Below are 15,122 nucleotides of genomic sequence, written 5' to 3' on the forward strand. Positions count from 1 at the left end.
TCAAGGTTAACTTTTTTTAAGGCATCAATTGTTGTCTTCACCCCTTCTTCAAGTTCAGGTGAAACATCTTTTGCACCTTCATCATCTTAAGGGTCCCCATCGTTGAAGGATATCTGAAACATCCTCAAATTTCTCATCATCCTCCATTAGAGACGAAATACCATTCTCGCCTAGTGCACTAACATGATACAAGAACCCACACTTTCTTCATCTTCATCACGTTACCTTAGTATAGGCCATAGTATATGGCTTTACCTTCAGTACTTCTGTACATGAAACCATGAGTTTTGTTTGTTGCCTCATTTTGGAAGGAACCAAACTTTGAAAATTCTTAGAGATCTTCTGGATTCTAGGCGAAGCGTGTGTTCTTATGCTTTGATAATTTCTCTGGAACTTGTTCCCCTTCTTTAATGGACCAATCTCTTAAATACGGAAGTCCTCACAGTTGATTTTCCGAGTCGATGAAATACAAAAGTCATGTTAGAAGCAGTATATTCATATTCTATAGTGATATAATTATTTCTCGCCCTTCTAATGGAGACGCGCACTGGTGACAGTTGCTTGTATCCCAAACCTTCACGTGATTGCCTCATTGCAGCTTCTGATGGGAGCTACTCTAACTTTGACGGCTCATTGGGATTGTATCCAGCTTTTGCAAATAGCCTGTAAGCGTTAGGATCAAAACCTTCATCTGTTCGCTTTGTAGGGAGTGCCACATTATGCAGACGATTTTGGACCACAAACCTTGTAGGTGGCTTTGAGGGCAACTTTATTGTCTCTGTCACACCTCCTTTTTCCGCCCCCGCGAGGGGTGAAGGAGTTTTTCCAATTAAAGGACAATTGAAACGGGATTTGCTTATTTATTTCAGAGTCGCCACTTGGGAGATTTAGGGTGTCACAAGTCACCAATTTTAATCCCGAATCGAGGAAAAGCATGACTCTGTATTACAGTCCGCGAACCAGAAATCCGGATAAGGAATTCTGTTAACCCGGGAGAAGGTGTTAGGCATTCCCGAATTCCGTGGTTCTAGCACGGTCGCTCAACTGTTATATTTGGCTTGATTATCTGATATAATACGTATTATAAACTTATGTGCAAATTTTATCCTTTGGCCGCTTTTATTATTATATTTTTAAAAGAATGTGAACATCGTTTAAAAACATGTCTTTGGATTGCGTCACATAAAATGCACCCGCGATCCGGAACGTATTTTTATTCAATGTTTTGGGATTTGGATTTGGGTCGCATAAATGCGCACCCGTGTTTAAGAATGTATTATTATTAAAATCGTGCCTAAAGCGATTAGCGTATTATTATTTATGGGTAAGACTGTGGAATTCACTAAGCGGCCGATCCCGAGTTCTAAGTAATTATCACATACATTTTATGAGGGCCCCGCAATATATACATTTTATTAAGCGAGGCTCGTCTCATTTTATTTTTAAAAGGACAGTCCTAAAATGCCTACATTTTTCTATTGAAATTTGTCTCTACAAAATAAAAGAGAAAATATCTTAATTTATTTACATGCTTGAGTTGTTATAGATGAATTTTTAATATGATTCATAAAATCTGAAAATGATACAAACAGGACAGTCCGTTGCCACTGCGGGCCCAGGCCCAACGTGTATGACATAAAACTAGACCTGTGCCGTCTTATTCACATGTTATTACCTAGTTACATTATACTAGGCATGTTCTCAGTTTGTCAAATTAAAAAAAAAACTTAGTAATCTAATTTTAATCCTAGACCATTTACATGCTGAAATTAACCAATATTATTTAACTAAACAATATTTCTACCAAGTTCCTACTAGATGGCCTATTCGTAATCTAATTTTAATCCTAGACCATTTACATGCTGAAATTAACCAATATTATTTAACTAAACAATATTTTTACCAAGTTCCTACTAGATGGCCTATTCGTTTGATTTTTACTTGACGGAGTTACTACACCATTTATTTATTTTTAGGCAATATATAGATAGTTCATCCGTTAAGCTATCGTTGGATGTTCCACTATATGTATTAAATAGCTACACGATTCTGATTTTTGCAAGCTAAATAAATTATACATACAAATAAAATTCAGAATATAATTAAAGTAAATTTAGAATTTCAACTCTTCATTTTCGTATTCATGCTTCCTGTTTCAGTTTACAATAATCAGCGTGTCAGTTGTGTACCTGATATTGGAAACAAAAGAAGATGAAGATGAGAATCAGCAGCAGTAATAACAATACAGCCCAGCAACAGTAACAACCCAGTAACAGCCCCTGAACGTGCTGCAATTTACCAAACTACCCCCATCAGCTATAACAAATCAATTAATCAAACTCAACCAAAATATAGCCAATATGACCAATTTCTACACAAATTCAAACAACAAATCACATGAACATGATTTCTGAACCAATTCAACAACAATATCACACGAACACAAATTAAACAACAAAGAACAACTAAAATTTTGATTGAACAATATTTTTAGCAACAAACAAACCTACTTTCAGATTCAACAACAACAACAACAAACAAGTATATTCAGATTTCTAAATTCAATAATCATTTGAACTTAAAATCAACTCTAACAACATTACAACCAACAATTCCTATATTAAACTTAAACAAGATTATGAGACAAACTCAAGAAATAATCATAAATGATAAACAATAAACAAGGAAAATCAAACTTATACTAATTTCGGATTCAAGAACAATCAAACAAAGTATGAACATGAATTAAATCTATTTTTAAACAACAAAACATGACGGATTCACATGATTAAACCAACATATTCCCCGACTACAACTAAATTCTTTTTTTTTAGACAAATAACAAGATCGAACAAGAACCAATTATGAGCTTAAACTTGAATCTAACAATATTAACAATTTCTGAAAAATACATAAAATACATGAAACAAATTGAAGAAATAATTAATTAAATTTCAATTTGAATCTAACAAATATTAAACTAACAATTTCACATGAACAACTGAAAAATTAACAAAACAATGAACATGAACAAAACAAAAATCAAACATCTACCGATTTTAGATTCGAGAAAAATCAAAACGAAATACGGACAAAAATAAAACTCAAAATCTACTAACCGGATCGAAATGATGAACCACGACTAACCAACGATGACCTCGGACTATGTAGGGACTGTTTTGATGACCCCCAACCAAAACTCGAACAGAAAACTCGACGTACCGAACCTCGACTCAACAAAAGACCCTCTAACTTTGACGAAACGAAGAAGATGAAGCAACAGCAAAAGCAGCGGGGAGCAGAAGCAGAAACGTGAGCAGCAGTGACGACTCAAAGCAGCCAAAGCTCGGAGGAGTTGGAGAAGATAACGAAGCAGCGGCAACATCAACAATGGAGGAAAAAGAAACAGCAGCAGCGGCGAAGAAACCATGGTCGTTGACTGTTGCTGCGTTCAGCAGCTATGGTCATCGAGGAGGAATATGGTGATGAAGAAAGCTGAAGCAAACGACGCAGCTGTGAAGCAGCTCGTCGAGGGTCGTTTGGTTTTTTTTTTCTTGGTCGATGGTTTTCCGGCGGAGAAGAAGACGAAGCAGCGGTGGAGGAGCTGGTCGTGAGGCGGTGGCTGGTGGATTGGAGGGTGGTCGACGTTGGGTAGCCATGGTTGGAGCTTGGTGAAGCTTGGAGAAGAAGAAGATAGGGAGGGGGGTGGCGGATGGTTTTGGTTTTTTTAGGGTTTGGGTTTTTCTTTTGTTTTGTTTTACAAGATAGGGGGTGTTGGGTATTTGGGTTACGGATTAGATCGACTCGGTTTGAAATGGACCGGGTCGTAGGGAAGGTTGGACTATTTTTTGGGCCTGTGGCTTACAATTGAAGAAGTGGCCCAATCCGATTTTCTTTATATTTTCGCTCTCTTTTCTTCTTTTATTTTTCTAAAACTAAATTATAAAAATACTTAAATTATTATTAAGAACTAAATTAAGTTATAAAAGCGCAAATTAACTCCCAATAATAATTAACTCACAATTAAGTAATAATTAAGCATAAAATTGTATATTTGGACATTAAATGCTAAAAATGCAAACGATGCCTATTTTTGTAATTTTTATTTTTTTGTAAAACAAACTTAATTACTAACAATTGTAGGATTAAATCCTACATGCAAAATGCGACATTTTTTGTATTTTTATTAATTTAACAAATAAACATGCACAGACAAATACAAATAATTATTCAAAAATATCACAAAATATCACAAAATTGCACACCAAGAAAAATCATTTTATTTTTGATTTTTTTGGGAGTAATTCTCATATTGGGCAAAAATCACGTGCTTACAGCTGTCCCTCTTTGCCCGAAGACACGAAGGGTTTTCGTGCAAAGATAAAGCGAGCGATTTTTGCCCATCCGAGTACTCCGTGTGAAGCATTTTTTTGAAAAAGATTTAACCGAACCTTTGCTTCAAAGGTTTCCTACATATCCTGAGCTAAATAGGAATCAGGTCAATGTAGTTCGGGAAGTTTTGGTAGCTGGGACTACCGTGGGACTGCAATATTACTGTTGTTGCATGCTATTACCACTGCTTATCAATCTCCTTGTTACACCGTGCTTAAAGAAAACAAGAAGCTAGGCTAGACTACAATTTGTTCTTGTTGCCTTGCTTTCTTGTCTGCTTGCGTTTCTTCCGGTGCTTTTCTTCCGATGCTTTTCTTCCTTTTGACACATGCACTTGAGTTTGTGCTGGGACCTCTTGCTGCAACCTTCTGCTTCCCGGTGCTGGGGATTTTTATTATTTCCTACTGGGAATTCCTGTTGTAACCCTCTGTTTTACTGTTTTCTGACTTGATCTTGAAATGTATTCCTCTGTTGTATGGGCGGGCTCCCAACTTCAATACTTGAAATGAAAAGACTGAAATGTATTCCTCTGTTCTATGGGTGGGCTCCCAACTTCAACACTTGAAATGTAATACTGAAATGTATTCCTCTGTTTTATGGGCGGGCTCCCAACTTCAACGCTTGAAATGTAAAGACTGAAATGTATTCCTCTGTTCTATGGGCGGGCTCCCAACTTCAACACTTGAAATGTAATACTGAAATGTATTCCTCTGTTCTATGGGCGGGCTCCCAACTTCAACACTTGAAATGAAAAGACTGAAATGTATTCCTCTGTTCTATGGGCGGGCTCCCAACTTCAACACTTGAAATGTAATACTGAAATGTATTCCTCTGTTCTATGGGCGGGCTCCCAACTTCAACGCTTGAAATGTAAAGACTGAAATGTATTCCTCTGTTCTATGGGCGGGCTCCCAACTTCAACACTTGAAATGAAAAGACTGAAATGTATTCCTCTGTTATATGGGCGGGCTCCCAACTTCAACGCTTGAAATGTAATACTGAAATGTATTCCTCTGTTATATGGGCGGGCTCTCAACTTCAACACTTGAAATGGAAAGACTGAAATGTATTCCTCTGTTATATGGGCGAGCTCCCAACTTCAACACTTGAAATGAAAAGACTGAAATATATTCCTCTGTTCTATGGGCGGGCTCCCAACTTCAACACTTCAAATGAAAAGACTGAAATGTATTCCTCTGTTCTATGGGCGGGCTCCCAACTTCAACACTTCAAATGAAAAGACTGAAATGTATTCCTCTGTTCTATGGGCGGGCTCCCAACTTCAACACTTAAAAAGACTGAAATGTATTCCTCTGTTATATGGGCGGGCTCCCAACTTCAACACTTGAAATGTAAAGACTGAAATGTATTCCTCTATTCTATGGGCGGGCTCCCAACTTCAACAACAACTTTAAAAACAAAATGCCATTCCTTTCTTTAGGTTGGCGAGATTTCAACAACTTTTAAAAATAAAATGCCTTTCCTTTCTTCAGGCGGGCTCCTGACTTCAACCAATAAATCGCCATTCTGTTCTTCAGGGGGCTCCTGACTTCAACCAATAAATCGCCATTCTGTTCTTCAGGGGGCTCCTGACTTCAACCAATAAATCGTCATTCTGTTCTTCAGAGGGGCTCCTGACTTCAACAACTTTTCAAAAATGCCATTCCTTTCTTTGGAATGGCGAGATTTTAACAACTTTTAAAAATAAAACGCCTTTCCTTTCTTCAGGCGGGCTCCTGACTTCAACTAATAAATTGCCATTCTGTTCTTCAGGGGGGATCCTGACTTCAACCAATAAATCGCCATTCTGTTCTCCAGGGGGCTCCTGACTTCAACCAATAAATCGCCATTCTGTTCTCCAGGGGGCTCCTGACTTCAACCAATAAATCGCCATTCTGTTCTTCAGGCGGGCTCCTGATTATTGATACTTCAACTGTTCTTCCTTGTTCTCCAGGTGGACGCCTGACTACTAATACTTCCATTGCTCTTCCTTGTTCTCCAGGTGGACGCCTGATTGCTAATACTTCCATTGCTCTTCCTCGTTCTCCAGGTGGATACCTGATTGCTGAGGATAATACCACTAAGGGAGTCTCCTTTCTTCCCCTCCTTCAAATTTTTTTTTCAACACTGCTGGGGATAAAAGTGTTATCTTCTTGGGATAACGTTGTTGAGGATAACACTGCTGGGGAATTTTATCCCTTCAAATCGATGCTTCATTCTCCTGGAAGCTGCTGGGGATGATAATGGCTTTTGCTTTTTCTAAACACCAGTTTCATCTCTTTGGTTCTGTCTGCTGGGGAACAACTTCCTCCATTGAAACTTATTATATTGGGGGCAACACTGGTTCAAAGACCACTTCCCTTGAGACTGGTGTTATCTTTATTCTTCTTCGAATGGGTACCTGACTTCCAGAAAATTTTCTAAAGGAAAATTTTCTGCCCCAGTTTAACAATCTCCCTTATGGCATGCATTTCCGACATCGATGCCATTTCCTTTACCTGTTTCAAATCCAAACAAAATTTGTTAGTTTAAAACGTGGTGGTTGGTTGTGATACTCCCACTGGGGATGGCTTTCCCTTTCTCCTTCCTTGCTCTGCGTTCCACAACTTGTTGGGGATGATATTATTTGCTGGGAATGATCCCTTTCTGCTGTGGATATCCCTCTTCTTTTGTGGCATAGTTCGGAAACTGTCATTTTCCCGACCTTTTAGTCTCACATGAATTTCCCAAATCATGCTCATTGCTCTCCTTGATTTGTCCACGGGCTCTGGTCTTGAGGTTTAATAACCTTTGATTTCGGCAAGGATATCCCTCTTGACACTCGTTAATCCTTTTGTTGGGGATATCTTTATTGACACTGGACTTGCGCTTGTTCCTTGCTGACTATACCACTTGGATGTACTAGCCAGATCTCATCTTGCATAATTGGAAAGTTGATGGCCTATTTTGAAGTCATTTCCCACTGGTTCTGACCAAACAGACTCTACTGGGGAATTTTCTATGAAAGGAGAAATATAAAAAGGAACAGAATAAAAGACAAAGGAAAAAGATGACTCTTTAACAAAAGAAACTATAAATAAAAACCTATCAAATGCAGATATCGACTCTAATGGTCATGACATGCACATGTGGCCTATCCTCCGCCGTCAATCGTCTTTCAAGACCTTCAATTGGCAATTCCCCATCTGATTCTCAATCTTATTCGACTTGTAGTGCCCGAAGGGTTTTCACTATCAAGCCTCTCTCATTTTGGTTTTTCTCTCAGCTTTCATCGCCTTATGGTGTCCGTGAAGATTTTCACTGATAAGACTCTCTCATTTGTATCACTTTCCAGCTGGGGATTTGGAGTGTTGCCGGTATGACTCTCTCTGCTGGATATTAGAGTCCTTTCTGCTGTGGAACATAATGTTATATTTACCGGTAAGACTCTCATTTGTCTAACTTGGCATCTTTTGCAGACTGATCAGAAGGTCTTTCTTTGGACCGTAATGTGGGTTTTTGGATAGGCTAGAAACAAAGGGTATTAAAGGCTCAAAACAAAATAAATTTGGGGTTCAAAATTACAACCTTCGGAACCAATTTTGCTTACCACAAGCGCAACCCTTGTCCTAGTTTCTTGCTTGGGGATTATTTATTTAATTTTTTTTTAATTTTTATCACACCATGTACACTGTGACCATTGTGGCCATTATGTACCCTATGACCGAGCCGTGAAGCGCCTACGTATCCTCTTTGAGGAATCAGGTCAAACGTAGTTCCCAATTCCTCTGTTTTCTTCTAACTTTCTTTTGTTTTTTGTTATCATTTTTCTCTTTTTTTTTGTTTTTTGTTGATTTTTTTTCTTTACCTTCCAGGCTCGTATTTCCTAGTCGTTGCTATTGATTCCGAACGAGGGGTACGAAAGAAAAACAAATAAGGCTCAAAAGGGGTAACAAAGGATAAAGTGTTTAGGTAGCAGAACAAAATGCCTTCGTCATGTCTTCGAAACATGCCAAGTGCAAACAACATAATTGAACATAGATTTATAGTCTCTTCCGATGGTGTTGGACTTGACAATTATATTCACACGTTTGCTTTTTCATTTGTCATTTCTAAAGCACCGTTGGGCGACACTCTCACTTCTCATTATCATGTTGGCGAATCTTGCCTTTAACGATTTTCTTTATGTTTTACTTGCCCCAGTTCCACATAACTCGAGCTCCGAATAATTTCAAACCGTCCTTATTTCCTTTAAATGTTCTGATCACCTCTCCAATGTTTTATGATTAACTTTAAAGACTAGGCCCAAACTGTGTGCGCATGTCATGTCACTAGAATTGGCGTTGAATAAAAATGATAAAAGGACTAAACAAAAAGAAAACTGGAAATAATAAAGGACCGGATTTGCTTTAGACTACCGGCGAGATGGTTTGAATAACAAAACAAACAAAACAACCAGAATAAAATCCTAAAATAGCCTGGACAAAACTTAAACAAACCGTTATGACAAAATGGAAAGATAAGAAGGTTTGACACAAGACAAAATCCGAATTACAACCTTAATAATCCAGAGAAACAGAAATAACAACAAAATAAACCATCAAAAGCTTCTCTCTTGCTAATCGAGGAACGGAGCGTCCTCCCACTTTATCAAAACTGGCATCTTAGCCACTGAGCTTTGCATCAATACTGCCAAGACCATTACCAGCTTCAACATCATCAACCTCCGTCAACAAGTTCTCGATAGGGTTCGAGTGCTCCATGTCACTGTTATTGATCACAATCCGCCCTTCCTGGATCATTTTCTCTACTTCCCCTTTCATATTACGACAGCTCTCAATGTTGTGCCCTATGACATTGGAGTGGTATGCGCATCGCGCTGCCGGATCAAAGTTTCTTGCATGTGGATCTAGAGTATATGCGGGGAGCGGCTCAATCAAGCCAACATGCTTTAGCCTTTCAAACAGACTTGCATAAGATACTCCGATAGGGGTGAGAGCCTTTCCTCGTTTCAGCAACCTCTCATTCCTAAATGCTTGATTGGGCCGGAAACCTGATCCAGGGGGCTTCTGGTAGGCTTGTGAGGGTGGATAGGCCTTCTGGGGAGGGGAGTAGCGTTGACGAGTGATGGAGCTACACGGGTCCAGGAAAGCTGCCATAAGTGGGTTGGGATGGAGAGTATGGGGGATCTTCTGTTATGGCGTTGGGTGCTTGTGTAATGACAGAGTTCAAGAGGCTTGGCGGTGGAGGGGGCGGCGTTTTCCCAGTTATCCATGCCTGATACATGTCTGTCACATGCTGTCTCAGCATTTTTACTTCTTCTACCAACCCGTTGTTCCGTTCGACCAATTGTTGTCGGTCATCAGTACCGACCCACTCGGTTCTGTGGTTCTGAGTCATTGTCCTTTGACTTTGCATTGCAGGGAGGAGTTACCACAACCAACCACTTTTCTATATATGAACAACAACAAAGTGAAGCCATCATGTTAGTGTTAGGGCATTTGACAGACAATCATATATCAGAGATACAATGCACCTAAGCAGTTAGACAATTGTGCCCCTCTGAAAATCTCCCACACTTTCCTTTATTTTTTTTTATTGGTGGTCGAATCTTATGGAGATTGCCTACGTATCATGACCCCGCATGAATCAAACCTTGCGTAGTTCGGACAAATAGACTGGGTAACACCAATGAAATATTTTTTTTCTTTGGAATTATCAATTTTTCATAATAAAACAAACTGGGCTTCAAAGGTTTAAAGATGACCCACAAACTCAAAAATCAAACAACCCACATATTCTAATCAAAAGATTTACAAACTCAAAAACAAACGGCCAGCTTCCTTTCTCCGTTTGACAAATACAACCAAACGGTTATTTTTGCAAATGTGGCCCCTTCCAAGTTTCACATGAATTTTGAGGCCGGGAAGGATTATTTTTATGACACTTTACAAACTTGTCCGTTCTTTTACGAAAATAGCCTTTCGACAACTGAAAGATACTCTAAGGCTATTTCGGCAAGAACGGTTTAAGACGCGGCCGAAGCTGGCTCGGCTTATTTTGACCAGAAGCCCAAACGGTGTTCACCTGACCGCTGACTCTTTGTTTTTATTTTTTTCAAATAACAATGAACCTGGTGTTGCAAACACGACCCTTCAGCGCCTCGGGGACGAAGATTTTTAAGGCTGTGTGGGTCAACTGGACCAAATCTTAAAAAATGACCCAAAGGTGGTTGTTTATACAAAGTCAGCCTTCCGGCGTCCCTTTCGGGAACATTCGGCTATGTCTTGATAAAACAACGTCACCCGACTTCTTTATGACAAAATTAAAATTTGACATATTTTTTTTGGCTATTTTTTAGCAAAAGGGGAGGTTGGACACCACCCGACTTATTTATGACAAAATTAAAATTTTGACACGTTTTTTATTTATTTATTGGTTTTTGGCTATTTTAGCAAAAGGGGGGTTGGACCCGATGAGGGTTGCCTACGTATCTCACATCCGGTGAGAATCAAACCCGCGTAGTTCGGGTAAATTAACCGAACTATTTTAAAACAGGATTTTTTTTCTTTTTCAGCAGCAAATAACAAAACCACTTTCCAAGCACGACTCTTTCATTTTCATTTTGGCATTTTCAGAAACAAATAAAAAAAACTATTTAAAAAAATAAGTCTCTTTTTTCATTGTCATTTTTTAGGGGAAGACAAACTATTTTCCTTTTTTATTTTATTTTTTTAAAAAATAAGACAGAACAACGACTCTTTTTTTTCTATTTTTTTCTTTGCTTTTAATAAAACAAACTAATAAGACATTTTTTTTCATTTTCTCAAATTTTCGGCAGAGTTTTGACGGTATTCGGGCATTGGTTTTTTTTCAAAAATAAACAATCAATTCCCTAACCGCTATTTCCTTCTTCTTTTTTCAATTTCAAAATATTATTCCTGATATTCAAAAGTCAGTCAACACACAAGTCCGAATCAAATGAATGCGCAAGTAGCAACAAGTAAGATGCATCAGGATGGTCATTTTCATTTTTTGGTACATCTGTCCTAGACAGACCCAACCCCTGTGTTGAGCCTCCAAAGTCAAATGCACGTGATGCAAACAAACGTTCCTACTAGGGATCCGGCATGAAGCTGAGTTATTCTAAGTGAAAAACCTGAGGCATATTGTTCTAGCCCTGGCTTACCCAAGTGGACAGCTTGAGCCGAAGTGGGGGCAACGTACCGGGAGCACGAAAGTCTACCCGGCCTAGTTACTTGTCCCAACTTCTCTTATTTGGTATGACTTCTAACAGAAAAGTGGGCCACGCGCACGTGTGCACCATAAATTCAGAAGACTCAGAAGGAATAAGGGTTTCGTAGCAGTTTTATATACACAATTCAGATAATATTAAAGCGGTAAAAAGCAACATTTAGCACATTAGGCATATATCATGTAACAGAAGATAATAAATAAAGCCAACTATAACAGTTATTTTAAGCTCGAATTCTTAAACCCTGAACCAGTGGTTCTGGGTTGGAATCATCCCCAGCAGAGTCGCCAGAGCTGTCACACCTCCTTTTTCCGCCCCCGCGAGGGGTGAAGGAGTTTTTCCAATTAAAGGTCAATCGAAACGGGATTTGTTTATTTATTTCAGAGTCGCCACTTGGGAGATTTATGGTGTCCCAAGTCACCAATTTTAATCCCGAATCGAGGAAAAGCATGACTCTGTATTACAGTCCGCGAACCAGAAATCCGGATAAGGAATTCTGTTAACCCGGGAGAAGGTGTTAGGCATTCCCGAATTCCGTGGTTCTAGCACGGTCGCTCAACTGTTATATTTGGCTTGATTATCTGATATAATACGTATTATAAACTTATGTGTAAATTTTATCCTTTGGCCGCTTTTATTATTATATTTTTAAAAGAATGTGAACATCGTTTAAAAACATGTCTTTGGATTGCGTCACATAAAATGCACCCGCGATCCGAAACGTATTTTTATTGAATGTTTTGGGATTTGGATTTGGGTCGCATAAATGCGTACCCATGTTTAAGAATGTATATTATATCGCGCCTAAAGCGATTAGCGTATTTATTATTTGTGGACAACCGTGAAGTTCGCTAAGCGGCCGATCCCGAGTTCTAAGTAATTATCACATACATTTTATGAGGGCCCCGCAATCTATACATTTTATTAAGCGAGACTCGTCTCATTTTATTTTTAAAAGGACAGTCCTAAAATGCCTACATTTTTCTATTGAAATTTGTCTCTACAAAATAAAAGAGAAAATATCTTAATTTATTTACATGCTTGAGTTGTTATAGATGAATTTTGAATATGATTCATAAAATCTGAAAATGATACAAACAGGACAGTCCGTTGCCACTGCGGACCCAGGCCCAACGTGTATGACATAAAACTAGACCTGGGCCGTCTTATTCACATGTTATTAACTAGTTACATTATACTAGACATGTTCTCAGTTTGTCAAATTAAAAAAAAACTTAGTAATCTAATTTTAATCCTAGACCATTTACATGCTGAAATTAACCAATATTATTTAACTAAACAATATTTCTACCAAGTTCCTACTAGATGGCCTATTCGTAATCTAATTTTAATCCTAGACCATTTACATGCTGAAATTAACCAATATTATTTAACTAAACAATATTTCTACCAAGTTCCTACTAGATGGCCTATTCGTTTGATTTTTACTTGACGGAGTTACTACACCATTTATTTATTTTTAGGCAATATATAGATAGTTCATCCGTTAAGCTATCGTCGGATGTTCCACTATATGTATTAAATAGCTACACGATTCTGATTTTTGCAAGCTAGATAAATTATACATACAAATAAAATTCAGAATATAATTAAAGTAAATTTAGAATTTCAACTCTTCATTTTCGTATTCATGCTTCCTGTTTCAGTTTACAATAATCAGCGTGTCAGTTGTGTACCTGATATTGGAAACAAAAGAAGATGAAGATGAGAATCAGCAGCAGTAATAACAATACAGCCCAGCAACAGTAACAACCCAGTAACAGACCGGTGGAGTAGTAATCCCAAAACAAAAGCTTCAAGCTCTTATGAAACAACCAACAATTAATGCTGATTTCAAAACAATGAATGAAAGCAGAAGATTTTTTTAGTTTTTTTATTTATTTGAAAGTTTAAATATTTTTCGGAATTTTTCTTTCTCTCTTAAATATTCGGTCCTTTTCTCTCTCTCTCTCTCTCTCTATCTGTCCGTTTTTTTCCTGTCTATCCTCTCTATTCTATTCTTGTTCTTTTGTATTCTCCCCTTCAAATCTGATTCAAGACCTCTTCTTTATGTCCCCAACCCTTTAATCAATTAAAATCCACCACTTTCTCCTACCAAACCCATTATCTTCCCACTCATCTCCTACTATATTAAACTAATATATCAAACCAACCCATTATATCTTGTCCCCCATGCCTACCATAAACAATTATCATATTCCCATCCACTACATTTTGTCTTGTCCCCCATTTATATTAAACAACTATATCACCCACACCCCATTACATTTTGTCCCCCATGCTTAACATAAAGAATTACAAAATGTACAATTCCTAAACTACCCCTCCGACCTTACTAAAATTACCAATTTGCCCCTGAACGTGCTGCAATTTACCAAACTACCCCCATCAGCTATAACAAATCAATTAATCAAACTCAACCAAAATATAGCCAATATGACCAATTTCTACACAAATTCAAACAACAAATCACATGAACATGATTTCTGAACCAATTCAACAACAATATCACACGAACACCAATTGAACAACAAAGAACAACTAAAATTTTGATTGAACAATATTTTTACCAACAAACAAACCTACTTTCAGATTCAACAACAACAACAACAAACAAGTATATTCAGATTTCTAAATTCAATAATCATTTGAACTTAAAATCAACTCTAACAATATTACAACCAACAATTCCTAATTTAAACTTAAACAAGATTATGAGACAAACTCAAGAAATAATCATAAATGATAAACAATAAACAAGGAAAATCAAACTTATACTAATTTCGGATTCAAGAACAATCAAACAAAGTATGAACATGAATTAAATCTATTTTTAAACAACAAAACATGACGAATTCACATGATTAAACCAACATATTCCCCGACTACAACTAAATTCTTTTTTTTTAGACAAATAACAAGATCGAACAAGAACCAATTATGAGCTTAAACTTGAATCTAACAATATTAACAATTTCTGAAAAATACATAAAATACATGAAACAAATTGAAGAAATAATTAATTAAATTTCAATTTGAATCTAACAAATATTAAACTAACAATTTCACATGAACAACTGAAAAATTAACAAAACAATGAACATGAACAAAACAAAAATCAAACATCTACCGATTTTAGATTCGAGAAAAATCAAAACGAAATACGGACAAAAAAGTAAAACTCAAAATCTACTAACCGGATCGAAACGATGAACCACGACTAACCAACGACGACCTCGGACTATGTAGGGACTGTTTTGATGACCCCCAACCAAAACTCGAACAGAAAACTCGACGTACCGAACCTCGACTCAACAAAAGACCCTCGAACTTTGACGAAACGAAGAAGATGAAGCAACAACAGAAGCAGCGGGGAGCATAAGCAGAAACGTGAGCAGCAGTGACGACTCAAAGCAGCCAAAGCTCGGAGGAGTTGGAGAAGATAACGAAGCAGCGACAACATCAACAATGGAGG

This window comes from Nicotiana sylvestris, chromosome 12 (genome assembly GCF_000393655.2).
Source record: "Nicotiana sylvestris chromosome 12, ASM39365v2, whole genome shotgun sequence".
NCBI classification, from domain to species: domain Eukaryota; kingdom Viridiplantae; phylum Streptophyta; class Magnoliopsida; order Solanales; family Solanaceae; genus Nicotiana; species Nicotiana sylvestris.